We start from the raw sequence: 15,212 nt of genomic DNA on the forward strand, positions 1-15,212 counted from the left end.
CTTATGATTGAGCTTTTTGATCAGTAGGTACCGCAAAATTAATTTTTTTTAGAGTTTATTATTATTATCATTTATTTATATTTTTTTCATGCAATTTTTTCTTTATTTAATACTGCAGTTTATAAGTATTTACTTTGTTATTATTTATTTTGAAAAAATTACTTTCTGCCAAGTTTCTTGCGACGCATTCTTCTTGGCAATGATGATCTTTCCGAAAGCGCTGGTAGTTTAAAAAATGACGTGTAAAAGTGCCCATTGGGGCCTACTTACTGAATAAATGATTCTGAATTTTGAATTCTGTTTTACTATTCGGCAGGTTCGATTTCCGGTTCAGACAGTTGATTATTCAAATTTGTTTGAATGTAGTTGAAATTGTTTTAAAAATTTAGATTAAGTCTTCTTTCTATAAAATTGTCTATCTACAATATTTAAGAGCCCTCCACGTGGCATAGCCATGGGACATCCTGTATAGGTGTGACGGGTGGGAAAGGGGTTAGTTATTGATGTATAGTTAGCCAAGTAATACCTTTACGACTTCAACCTTTATCAAAATACACGTACGAACTTACATTTGAAAATCACCATGAGTATTATGATAAAGGAAAACATCGGTAATCCATACTACGAGTAATATCATAAAAGCGAAATAGTGTGTGTTTGTATGTTTGTCCGTCTTTCATGTCGAAACAGAGCGACGGATCGACGTGATATTTGTCACAGAGACAGGTTATGGGCCAAAGAGTGACATAAGCCATTTTTATTCCGGAAAAATGCACAGTTCCCGAAACCTCGCGATAACCGATTTCAACGCGGGCGAAGCCGCGGGCAAAAGCTCATTATATTATAAAACCTGCGAAGCAATTTAATGGTGTGTTTGAAGTTACCAGTCCGCACAGGCCTCCTCTCAGAAGAGTGGGACATATATAGGCTGGGATGATGGGTTGACATTTTCAAAGACATTTCAATAAGGAGTAACAAATAAAAATTGGCCAAGTGCGAGTCGGCCTCGCGCATGAAGGGTTCCCTTACCATTATCTATACAATATTAGACATTAGCAAAAAAACGCGTTTGTTGTATGGAAGCCCCCTTAAATACTTATTTTATTTTAATTTAATTATTTATTTTTAAAGGGAATATACGACTAAAATATTCTATGAATATTTTAAGCGTCTACAAGTTACCGTTATTAATATCTAGCAAAAAACGGCAAAAATATCACGTTTGTTGTATGGGAGCCCCCCTTAAATATTTGTTTTGTTCCGTTTTTAGTATTTGGTGTTATAGCGGCCACAGGTATACGATAATCTGTGAAAATTTCAACTGTCTATCACGGTTCATGAGATACAGCCTGGTGACAGACGGATTGACGAAAACCCCCGACACTGTCCTAATAAACTTCTACGAGTGTATCTCAAAAACGGCTCTACCGATCATTGCCAAACGTTGCTAAGAATTTCGTTAAGAAACTTAGAAATTAAGAAACTCGCTTTCACATAAAAACCACATTGAAATTGGTCGATCCTGATGTGAGAGCTACGCTACGCCACACGCACACACTCCTATTATGTGCCTGTATAATAAGGAGGGGTCGAAAACGGCCTGAACTGCTTCAAGAAAAGGATGTTACGGCCAAGCCGCATTTTTGCTCGACTTGGCGTGGACACTGCCGAGCCCCCAGATAAGTAGTCGTGATAAGCGGACATGACACTACACTTCAGTCTACTCGTGTGTTATAGGTTCCGGTTGTTGTATTCATTGTAATAAGGATTCATTTACTCTAATAAACAGTATTTAATCGACATTTGAATTTGAATCAACTCCCAATATTACAATCCGTTTGAGAGCTTTGATGCCACAGACAGACAGACCGACGTTGACGTCAAACTTATAACACCCCTCTTTTAACGTCAGGGGTTAAAAAACTATTTAAGCTTCATCACTTCATTACACTACTACATGCAAGGAGCGACTTTCTTGAGTTTTGCCTACATATAGCTCTCACACTGGTCTTTAGATTTCAAACTTATAGTAAAACACAGAAGGTTTAAATCAGTTCAACTGACATTTTATCTATACATCTCGAGTTTCAACTGACGTAGCAAGCCTTCAGTCGCGTCTAAGCCTTCGTAGCAGTGCTACGCGTTACTAGCTACGAGAAACGCTACGCCTCTACGCGTCAAAGTTTCTCCACGTAAAATTATAGTTTTAGTAGTGGTTTCAGTATTAGTATCTTCGAATTGTTTTTATGTGTTAAAAAAGAGAATTTGATAGGAATTTAGAGTAGTTTTTTTTTTATAAAGAGATTTAAGTGAGTAATTTTAAAACATGATATTGTGAAGTGATTTTGTTTGGTGAATTCGGTGTTTTACGTAAACTATGTGATGCTACGAGATGATTGGGTTTTGAAGGTATGTTCAAGTATTTTTGTAACTTTTATTCTTCTTTACAAGTTTAATTATCTTATTCAACTATAAAGATTTTTCTTTGTTTCGTTGTTGATTTAATTTGATACACTTCGAGTGATAAATTTAATAAATCGCACACCTAATTATAAACCGCATTAATCTAAAAATAATACAGCATTTTATTCTTAAATTTCTCTTTTATTTTATTTTTAAATCCTCTTGTACAAATTTCCACGCATATATATGTTTCTATGTATTTTATAATTCTTATATTTGTCATGATTTATTAGTATTTTAAGAGTAATAGCAGCCTAAGGTATAAAATATACTTACCTAAACTGAGTTTTATTTTGTACAATAAAGATGATGATGTCATAATTTATATATATATATAATATAATATATAGTTATTTTTTCTTTTCCCGCAATAATTACGCGTTCGGTTACGTGGTGCACACTCACCGGGGTTCAGCTGAAAACCAGCGCTGCAGCTCTGGTCACAGGGCTACGGCACATGCTGAGCTGAGTCCTTTTGGCATCACACTACAGCACCCTGTCTCTTATTTTCCTCTCTTCTCCTATTTATGTTTTTACTGTGTTTTTGTTGTAATGTAGTGTGTTTTTCTTGTCAATAAATGTTGTGAGTTTGTTTGAGTTTGAGTTTTATAATTATTAAAACAGTACAATTTAATAAAAGTACCTACATAAATAGCAGAGTGTAAGCTCATTCACAAAACCCATTTTATATTTACTTTTCCGTTTAAACAGAAACAGTGGGACAAGGCATCTTTTATTTTCATGCATTGCTACATATGTAACTTATTAGTATTAAATACCTATCTACTTTTTTTAATTTATATAAAAAAACTTGAAAAATATAACTTTATCTTATTAACTTTTTTGTTCGTGGCTGCTGGCGCTGATTGTCTGGGTCTTAGACGAACTTGACTTCATGCACTAGAGCATAAAAAGTCATTTCATGTATGATTGGTTTTTAGGAATCTTTTTGTATTTTTTATTTCAATTCCAAATTTTTACTTTTACGGTCATCCCGTAAAACCTAAATTGAAAATACAAAACAAAAAAAACAAAAAATACAAACAAAAAGAAAAGTAAGTAAAGTAAAAAAGTAAGTAAGTGGTAGTAAAGTAAGTAAGTGGCTACCGAATACCGCGGACCTGGGTTCGATTCCCAGTGTTGGTCTTATTTTTCTGGTTTTTCTGTGCATCTATATTTCAGTTTGTATTTTCAATTCATTTCATGTAGCCTGGATACTAGTATAAGAAGTAAAATTTTGATTTTATTACAGTTTTAATTTGATTGCAAAACACAAATTGTAAATTCAATTATTTTTCGTCGCTAAAACACGATATCTATATAAAAATGAGGAAGAATAAACCACAACCACACAGCGGAAATTAAAAATAAAAAATAATTTTATTGCCAATTCCCCGTAACACGTAAAAAATTGGTAAATAATTGGACTCTTCGACGTACAGTCAGCAAGGAAAGTAAGTGTAAATTTTTGTTTTCAGAATTCATGACATTTATTTATTTGGTGTGCAGGTTTTCTCACAATGTTCGGATATAATATCCAAAAAACTTAGAGGTGCGAGCCCGGGCTCGAACCCAGGAACCTCTGGTTAAGAGGCCATAGGACAAATACTTAGATTACCACGACTTTTTGGTTATTTATTATCACTAATTATTTTAAACAGCCTGTATTATTCAAGTCCTAAACCATTAGGTCACGGAGCCGTCCAAAGTGGTAGTGATGAAGTGAATGCCTAAATTAAACAAACAAAAGTGCTTAATTATCAATATACAGTACAGCTGGAGAGATGTTATCAAAGGTCGGTCATTATTCTTTTCTTTCACAAAGTAAATAGAAGAGACGGGTCACAAAAAACGGGCCAGGAGCGTACTGACTCACCCGCAGTGGAGGGTTCCGTACTAACTATATACACTGCTGGGCTGGGCAAAGGCTCTTGACTTACTCATCTCCTTATCCAGAGCTATCTTATCTTGGTCTGCCTTGTCCTCGGTGCCCTACTCTGGTACTCTTGCCCGCCATATCTTTGAGGGTGCAACCGGCAAACCATTTTAGCGTGAAGGAGTAACACACACACACACACACACACACACACACACACACACACACACACACACACACAAACCCTAAGTATATCAGACATTTAGTTGAATCGCATCACTCATATTTCACGTCCAAATACGGTTGAAAACAACAATCATCATCATCTCAGCCTATATACGTCCCACTGCTGGGCACAGCCCTCTCAGAATCAGAGGACTTGGGCCGTAGTTCCGACGCAGGCCCAGTGCAGATCGGGATCTTCACAGTCACCATTGAATTGCTTCGCAGGTTTGTGCGCTGTTTTCCTTCACCGTAAAGCTTGTGGTAATATTTCGCACATGGATTTCGAAAACTGAGAGGTGCGTGCTGGGGTTTGAACCCACGATCCTCAGCTTGAGAGGCCATAGATCAAATCACTAGATCACCACGGCTACCAAATTCAGTATAGAGTATCAAATAAAATAGGCCTAACGAAGCGCCTTTATAAATCCTATCTACAGACACCTAAATGTAAATTTGCCGCCAAATTTGTAATTTTCGATTACCTAAGTACCCCAATCCCCCAATAGTGACAGCGTATAATTCCCCGATTTAAATTTATCTTTACGCCATATTACCCCAGAAAGGGTGAACTCAGGCGTGGTGTAATCTCTCACTGGCGCTTATTGCCCCGTCTTCCCCTATTTTATTAGGGAACGGGGTCGATTGATGCGTCGAATAGTATACATGTGATAGTTGAAAGACGTTTTCGCAGGTGTTTAGAGCTTGGGACGTGATAAGGAAAGGATAAACTAGGGGTCTTTTGTTAGCGTATGGAATCTCTCGAAGCGTTTTTAAAGAGAAAAATCAGCTAATTGCGAGTCGGCCTCACGCGTCGATGGTTCCGTACAAATTTGTAGATATTTTTGAATATCTTGTGTTAACGGAGCCCCTCTCCTGAGCAATGTGAATATTGTTAAGTTTTACTTTTAAAGAAGTGGTTCATAACCAGTGGTCCCTGGAAGAACTCTAAGTGGTTCGCGAAGCCATCAACAATGAATTGGCAAAACAAGGCGCCAGTCAAGTAGCGGTCGCATTCGTTCATTCATTTACAATTTTACTTTTACCGTATATCACCTTCAAACAGTTGGTGGTCCATGGTAAGACAGAAATTTTACGTATATTCTCTAAAATAATACGAATTAACAAAAAAATTGTTTAACACACCCGGTATCACAATCATTTTCACCACTTCTTTCTGTTACACGGTATAAAACGAGGGTAGAAAGAGATGGTGAATGTGATTGCGAACGGCAACGCGTTACGCAATACAGCCTCTGGTTCTTAAGTTTCATTTTTTTACATATCGCTGCTTATAAACAAAAGGGCCATAAGTTAAACATTTCCAAAATCACTTTTAATTAAAAAATGTGTCCAAAATTAGCCTTATTTTCATATTTCACGAAGACACCCGATAAAATCGGCCTATTAACGTGAAATATACGCATGCGCCCCTTTGGCATTTTGGCGCATTGATGGCTAAGTTCAGAGCAAAGGGGCAATCTTTTTAGTTGCAACCGATTCTCGAAAAGTTACCAACTTTGTGAGATTAGGGAAAACGTCCGTTTCGCTTATAATTATAATAAAGAAATAATTGAACAATTATTTGTAGGATAAAACTGCCACATTTTGGAAAGTGTCCGTTTCGCTTATAAAAACAAAATAAGTACACAATTATTTATAGGACAAAAATGCCACAATCTGAAAAACGCCCGGTTCCAGTTCCTGTACCCAAATGGTCCTCTGAAAGAGATCGCTTTTAAGCGATAAAACCGCCTATTGTCTACCCTGAATTTTGTGTTTAAGTACATAAAAAAAATATTAAAATTTGTGTAGTTGACGTATGTGGGTACTTGCAACAAGTAAATGGTTGTGGTTCGTTAGTCTATAGCATGGTGTACGTTGTGTCATCTGAAGATTATGTTTGAGTTAAACGCGTCCTTACAGTGTGGAGGTGGAGGAACTGCATGAACACGCATATTTTGCATAAGCTTAGCTATCGTAAGGTCGCGGGTGAGCAATGAAGTTCATTGATATGGACCTCCGCAAAGTAACGCCTGATTCAATAAATTATTTAAGTACATATACAAATTTTGTATTGACTTGTGGGATGCAATAAATAATATGTGTATTATAATTATATTACTAACAATATAATGTCATATTTATCCTCCTGCGACTGTATAGTATGCTGTGTTGTATGGTGATACAACAAAAATTGACGTCTAAATTTAAATCTTAATGTCTCATACTAATAGATAAATTTTAATTTATGATTTGTTAATTTGATTTTTCAAAAGATATAAATTCTATTACTAACAATATGTATGTACTTATTATCACTTTGAACCCCAGGAGGTTATCATACGACGCTTTATGATCGCGTTCTGTTCGTGGCTTACAAGTCTGCTCGTTCAATAAAGAGTCATACATATATATTATATTGATTCAGGTCGGAAGGGTCTTAGCAAAACACGCAAATACGGATCGAACGAGTAACATCGCGGCAGCGGATCCCGTTAATGCATAATTCCGCAGTATCGTTAGACATAACCATTCGTGCGAGGACGTCTTGATACTAGGAACTGCTATGTCTCCAGTTATGTAAGAAAATGATCTGTAATTTAGAAACAACTGTATAATATATACCCGTGTGGTGTCGGGTTAGAATTACACCTCTCCATTTCTTCCGTGGATGTCGTAAGAGGCGACTAAGGATATAGGTGAAGGTATACCGTAGGCGACAGACTAGCAACCTGTCACTATGGTACTTTTTTTTTGTCAAACTTTAAACCTAAAATTGCTAAAAGTGGCTCCAAAGCGGTAACGTTTCGTGTGCTCTGCCTACCCCATTTGGGATAAAGGCGTGATGTTTATGTATTATGTATGTATGTATGTATAATATATTTAAAGAGCTAAATAATAATAAATAAGAATTAATTTCCCTAGTAACTCTTCTTCCTTAGATGGGTAAAACATGTGCTCCCGGATAACCAGTGCTCCCCCTCGTTTTACAGAGATAGATTGATCTAAGATCCGAACTTGAAAAAATCTGCATGCACCGGTCTGATAATAGAATGAAATGTATTTTATAATAAATGTATTATTAGAGAATACGCATATGCAAGGGATTGGCCTGACATTGCGCTGAACCGGGAGGTGTGGGGGTCAAGAAGAGAAGAGAGCCTTTGCCCAGCAGTGGGACACTATTTGTAGGCTAGGAAAAAAAAACAAAAAAATCTGAAAATATATTAGAAATGGGTTTGCTAAAAAAATATTTTTTTTGCCATATTTTTCTGTTGCATCATCGAGATTATAAGAAAATGTTATACTGACTTATAGAATATGTAGACGTTGGGTTTGCTATACTTTCACTTGATGAGATAATAGAACAAATTGTATATCAAAGTTATCGTTGCTTTATTGTGAACATGTTGATATAGGGTTGTCTGCATTTAATTAAAAAAACATTAAAAATTATTAAAAAAAATAGCCCGTAAAGATAAAGATAAAAATAAAAATATTTATTTGTTAAAACACGAGTTACATAAAATACAGCTGTTCAGTTTCTTTTCCTGTTCTTGCATGTTTTGCCTTGCTTTTGTCCAGGATTTTTTTAGCAAAACCAATTCTAGTATTTTTTTTTCTAATATACAAAGGGGCTGTTTCACCATCCATTGATTAGTGTTAACTGGCGGTTAGGTGTGATGTCGTCTCTATTTGTTTTGTTCGAATAGACGAAGACGGCATCACATTTAACCGTGGGTTAACGCTAATCAATGGATGGTGAAACAGCTATTCTATTATCAGACCGGTGCAGATTATTTCAAGATTATTTCAAGTACATGTAAATGTAAAAGGAAAGAGAAAACATGGTAGGCAAGACGACCGGATGGCCGAGTGGTTAGAGAACCTGCCTACGAAGCTTGAGGTCCCGGGTTCGATTCCTGGCGTGGCAGATATTTGTATGAATAATACTAATGTTTGTTCTCGGGTCTTGGATGTTTTATATGTATTTAAGAATGTATTTATCTATATAAGTATGTTTATCCGTTGCCTAGTATCCATAGTACAAGCTTTGCTTAGTTTGGGACTAGGTCAATTGGTGTCAAGTGTCCCATAAAAAAAAAACTACACTATAAACTATGTGTGTATGTGTGCGCGCTCTATAGCGAAGGTGTATGCTTGCCTGCTTTATAGGCATTGAAAGTGATTCGAATGGTTTTTGCATGCATATACAGACCTATATCTTCCGTAGCCGAAACGCACCCAAGGGTTCTGAGCCTTAACTTTATTATCGAAGAATCCGTCTATACCTCTAGAGCCAGACTAAACTAATTAGTCTTTATCTCAACTTAATTAAGGTTCCACGTGCGACGCGGCGTTAGTAATTTAATTGTCATTTTCGCACGTTTAGTTATGATCAAGTATTTTAATGAATGCCTCTCCCCTATTCCTATAGCTATAAATATGACAATATTCTTTTCACACCTCTCCTTCAGAAAAGTAACTTTTCCTCCCTGACGAGAGGGAGCAAAGTGCAACTTTTCTATTCAAGGCTTCCCTAAGCGATTTATTCCAAATGCATTTTTTTAAAGTTGATAATTAAAAAACCACACCGTTGTCTGTGCTGGTTGCTCTTTAAGTATATTTAGATTGTATCGTTCAAGTTTCTTAATGCTCGGTGTGAAAAGTTGTATGAGCCACTGGGAGCAAAATTATTTTCATCTTGGGCGTTAACACTTGAATCCCTCATTACGCTCAGGATTCTACGAGTAATTTAGAATCCTTCGCTACATTCTGGATTCAATATACCGCCCTCGCCGTAAATAAACCATTTTTCTCCCTTGTGACACAAATGTTAATGTTTTCTTGACAATAGATTTTCATTTCGTACCTTCTATGATCGTAATCGCTCTGTGTGATCTTAAATCACATTCAATGAATTGTAATAACACCTCCATCAATACATCCCAGTACAAAGTAATATAGTCCCCGATTCCGATGGCATCTTGCCGACGAATTCTTTTCCCCCAAGTTCTTATTCTAATACAGTAACGATATTGGATCTACTTAGGGACCTCTTTATTTTTTATTCTTAGATGGAAGTATACTCAAGTGGGTTGTTGGGGGAAATTAGTTTTCAACCGCCAAATAAAAGGGGCAAAGGGGTAGACAAAGGGTTTAAAGTAATAGGTAACAAGGTAGTCTTTGAATTTATGTATGCCTCAGATATCACGGGCTAAAGGGAAAAGTGAATTGTGTTACTGTTTTTACCAAAAGATATTCCTTTGTGGATATGACCTTGTGTATGGTCCGTCTGGGTTGTTACCACCATTTTACTTGCTAATTCTACCGCCAAGTAGCAATGCGTGGCGATTAAGACAGCTATCAAAATAACTGGCACATGTTGTCTATTAATCCTCTAAGCTGGCAACCTATCCGCAATCTTCTGTTGTTGTAGGTGTCACTTGCTCGTTTAAAATTTCAGGAACTAAAAGAATTTCTTTGCTCCACGACCTTATGACAGCTAAGTTTATGCAAGATATGCGTGTTCAAGCAGTTCCTCCACCTCCACATTGTAAGAATGTCCGTATGTCCATCCATCTGCCGAACGCCCTGTATAAAAACCTGCAGGGCTACTCCGAAACTCGAATCTCGAAGTTCGTGTCGTGCGGTCCCTTTGACACATACTAATTGATACGAGAGAGAGAGCGACGGTACGATACGAACTTCGAGTTTTGAGTTTCGTAGTAGCCCTGCTGCGCCACATGTATCTAATATCATGCATGAGGTTTAATGATTCACGCGAATGAAGTCACAGTTAAAGACTACTAAAGTAACAATAACCTCTTCGTTTTTTGATGTCGGTTAAAAACTACAAAACCTCGAAATTCCTGATAAAATAACTACTGATTAATAACCTAACTAATAAAAAGTTAGAAAACCCCCGACTTTGTCACTTCAAAGTTCAATATCTCAAAAACGGCTAAACCGATTTTGATAAAACATGTCTAAGAACCATCGCTAGAAAACCTCCTTTCAATTAAAAAACCGCATTGGCATCAAATCGGTCCAACAGTTTAAGAGCTACGTTTCCACAGACAGACAGACACACATAGCGGTAAATCTTATAACACCCGTCTTTTTCGTCGGGGGTTAAAAATAAAAAACTGAAAATATTGTAATATGTCGGGAACAGAGCCGGTCCGTATTTGTGAGGACTTAGCCACTCGATAGTTGGCGGGTTTGCGGTACCATAATCATATGCTTACACTGCGCTACAACAGTATCCGAATCACTCCCTTCTCATAATTTTATCCTACTATATCCTACTTAATATTATAAATGTGAAAGTTTGTGAGTGAGTGAGTGAGTATGTTTGTTACTTCTTCACGCTGAAACGGCTGGACGGATTTGGATGATATTTGGCAAAAAGTTAGTTTATAACCGGGATTAAAACATAGGATACTTTTTATCTAAATATTCCCACGGGATAGGGATAAAATCTCTGAATAACGACCGCTGGGCTTAGAGTCATGAAATTTGGCATGTAGGTAGCTGGACGTCTGGAATAACATGCTACTTTTTATCCCGATGTTCCCACGGGATAGGGATAAAATCTCGAACTAATAACCGCTGGGCTTAGAGTCATGAAATTTGGTATGTAGATAGCTGGATATCTGGAATAACACATAGGCTACTTTTTATCCCGATATTCCCACGGGATAGTGATAAAATCTCGAAATAACAACAAGGTCAAGCCGTTTCGGAGGAATTTGGTCACAAACACTGTGACACGAGAATTATAAAACTCTCAAGATAAACTTAACACATTACATTATTCTCATATAACATTACTCGATGTCCGGTTACTTACATTCTAAACGTGAAGAAATATAACATACACAAACTTACGAATATATAATTTCTGTAGTGGGATTATTATATGATCTCAAAATATGTTTAGCATTGTAAGCATACTAAACTTCGCAGTAGATTTGTCCGCGGTATAGCGTCGAGAGCAGTTCAAACAGACCCCTACACAGTGCACATAAAAGGGTTCCGTTATAACTATTGTACAGCTATATTTTTATCGTTGTCATACAATACTATTTGAATAAATTTAATCAAATTTCCAATAAATCCCACTAATATCATAATTGCGAAAGTTTGTCGGTCTTTTTGTTTGTTATTTACCTCTTCACGTCTTAACCGCTGAACCAATTTAGATGAAATTTAGTATCCAGATAGTTTGAGTCCCCGAGAAGGACAAAGGATAGTTTTTATCCCGGAAAATTGCACATTTGCCGCGGGATAACGATAAACGAATCACAATTTAACACTTGATACCCTAAAAATCATCATTATCAGCCGAAAGACGTCCGACCACTGTTGCACCAAAACCTCCCCCTTAAAACGCCACAAGGAACGACAACTCACCACTTGCATCCACTGGTTGCCTGCTGCTCTCGCGTTGTCGCCAGTCCACCTCGTGGGAGGCATGTCTTCGTCTTCCGGTTCCTGATCGCCACTCGAAGACCATTTCTTCCCCATCGGTTGTCTGTTCTTCGACCTATACGGAATATAAATGATCTTACGAGTAGTGATATAACGAATACTCGCATTCGCGGATATTCGCATATTTAAGCATATTCGCATTCGCATTCGCAAAATTTCTGCGAATGTTTTGCGAATATAAATATAAGAAAAAAATACAATTATTAGATAATAGTTGGTTAATAAAATCAAAATCAATCATTTCTTATGTCTTTTTAAAAGAAAAAGTAACTTAAACCTCAAAATTCACTTATTTTGTTTACGAAAAGGCCGGCGCGAGCGGAATGACACTACAATCGGATGGGTTCGTCTAAACTCGGTAATTCTCGCACCAAAATACAAACGGAACGCACTTCGTTCGAACGAGACTGCCATAGACAATTGGCGCCAGAACGAAAAACTGAATATTCGCATTCGCATTCGCGAATTTTCAAAAAATTACATTCGTTGCGTCACTATATACAATGCAATACAATACAAAGACTCTTTATTGTACACCAGAAATAGTAAGCGATACAGAAAACAGATGCACAGAGAAATATATATATATATATATTATGTACATGATGTACTGATTGCATAAAAGGAGAATAATCTGAAATGAGTGTGCAAATCCCGTTGTCATCACCTCTACATGTCATTTTGGTTACATATTTGAATATCGAAAGTTAAAATAACTACGGGTAAAATATCGATGTTCAAAATATCGAAAATTAAAATATCGACAGTATCAAAATATCGAAAACTAAAATAACGAAAGTTTATATTGTCGAATGGTTAGATAATCTACGTCCAATATATCGAAAATATATTTATCTACAAAAGTGACATCGAAAGATATAAATATCGAAGTCCAAAATATCGAAGTACAGAGTATCGAATATCCTATGTATGAGCTATCACGTGACAGGGTCGACGGAGCTGCGCTTCGCGGAGCTCCTATACCGCTCAGTTGAGGCGCTTCGCGCCTTGACGCAATACTAACCTAACCTAACCTATTGAACATGAATTACCAAAAATATTTGGTTCGGTTAGGTTAGAACTGTGACCACAACAACGCACGAGCCGAGCGAGCGAAGCGAGCGTGCCGCGGCAGCGGCCGGCGAGTGCTAAAAATGACTAGATTTTGTAAAATAAATGCTATTAAGAGAAAGTACGAATAAATAAAGCAGATTTGTATGTACGATATTTTAATTTTCGACATTCAAATATGTTGACATTTACAACTTAGATATATTGGCTATCGATATTTTTACTCATTCGATATTTTAATCAATCGACATTTAAATCTTAGACATTTTGACCATAGGTATAACAACTTTCGATATTGTGATACAATCGATAATTTAATTTTCGATATTTTGAACATCGACATTTTAACCGTAGGTATTTTAATTTTCGATATTCAAGTATGTAACCGTCATTTTGTTGTGTGCGTAACTTCAAATCTGGTAACACTACCTATATATATGATGATATACATAATACCCGGTATACTTGTAGCTTAGTCTCACTCGGTCCTAAATCCGGGCAAAGGCACGTTATCTGGATTAGCTCGGGATATAAGCATATTGGTCGATTATGCTGTTTATGCATAGCCCATGCATATTTTATGAGCCGAAACCTAGACGAGACTCATAGAGCCGTATGCGGGAATGATGTAAAAGCTTGTCGCGTAGTCATAAAACTAACCAGAATTTAAACCGCGTACTCTGGGGGCACGGTAGTGCCTCCGGCAAGTCGTGCAAATCAAAGGCACGGCCATGCCATCCTTTTCTCGAAGCCATTCGGCTATTTTCAACCTCCTGTAATTGTGTACTGGCTACATTTTACTTGTTGTATCGTATCTATAGCGTTAGCGTGAAGCGCTCTGTAGGGCTACTACGAAATTCAAAAATCGAAGTTCGTATCGTATCATACCGTCCCTCTCACTCTCGTATTAAATAATATAAGCGACAATGAACTAAAATAATTTCCTTAAGGTCGCGGGTGAGCAAGGAAATTATTTTAGTTCATTGATATGGACCTCCGCAAAGTAACGCCTGATTCAATAAATTAATATAAGCGTCAGCGGGGCGGCAAGATTCGAAGTGAAGTTTACATTTTGCACTTCGCAGTAAGTATAGGGTCTGATCCGGATATATCCAGTATCAACTAGTAACCCACTATTGTGTTGCACCAACATTCAACACAATTTACTTGTGTGTTTCAGCTGGCGACTCGCACATCAATGGATTTGGAACGTGAGTGTTAGACATAACATTACCTCATCATCATCCCAGCCTATATACGTCCCACTGCTGGGCACAGGCCTCCTCTCAGAACAAGAGGGCTTGGGCTATAGTTCAAACGCGGGCCCAGTGCGGATTGGGAACTTCACACGCACCATTGAATTGCTTCGCAGGTTTGTGCAGGTTTCCTCACGATGTTTTCCTTCACCGCAAAGCTCGTGGTAAATTTCAAATGTAATTCCGCACATGAATTTGGAAAAACTCAGAGGTGCGAGCCGGGGTTTGAACCCACAACCCTCTGCTTGAGAGGCGATAGGTCAAACCACTAGGCCACCACGGCTTTTTAGGCCACCACGGCTTTTTACATTACCTACAATACAAGAATACAATATAATGGCTGTTTGTTTGACGCGAGGTATAGTATGCAAGCAGGTCTAATTTTAAGTCAGACACTTAACAGAGTGGTCGTGGTTATCGCTTGAAGATAATATAGTGTGGTACACCGCACTTCTGAAGTACGGAGTTCGTGGTAAGCAATACAGAGCGCCCGCTCACTCTTACATTAGGTCCCTTAGTCGCCTTTTACGACATCCACATTATGATGAGTCCGTCCGTCCTATTCTAAAAACGGGCACGTCCGGACTTACTTTAGTAAGCAAAACAACGTATAAAAACCCTGTACGACTCCGGGAAGTATAAAGACATATTTAGTTTTAAAGGGAAACGTGTCAAATACACCATGTTATTTTTGATATCCGTTAACTTTAAGGGGACAATTTACAGATCAAATAAAGACAGTTAATTTCTCTAAGAGACTAGCGGCCTAACTCTTACTGTTTAAAAGATAATCAAGAGTTAAGATAATTCATTATTAGCAGTAA

General features: G+C 37.3%; 1 protein-coding gene across 1 annotated transcript in view; it reads left to right on the forward strand.

The window, feature by feature from the left end:
• Positions 1–2,129: 2,129 nt before the first annotated feature.
• Positions 2,130–15,212, forward strand: part of GABA-B-R3 (gamma-aminobutyric acid type B receptor subunit 3) — a gene marked incomplete at its 3' end in the record, with an annotated part of 284,881 nt that continues 271,798 nt past the window's right edge. The window contains exons 1-2 of the mRNA XM_074092960.1: positions 2,130–2,409; positions 14,313–14,343. The remainder of the gene's footprint in view (positions 2,410–14,312; positions 14,344–15,212) is intronic.

The sequence above is a fragment of the Choristoneura fumiferana genome, chromosome 10, assembly GCF_025370935.1.
Source record: "Choristoneura fumiferana chromosome 10, NRCan_CFum_1, whole genome shotgun sequence".
Lineage (NCBI taxonomy): Eukaryota > Metazoa > Arthropoda > Insecta > Lepidoptera > Tortricidae > Choristoneura > Choristoneura fumiferana.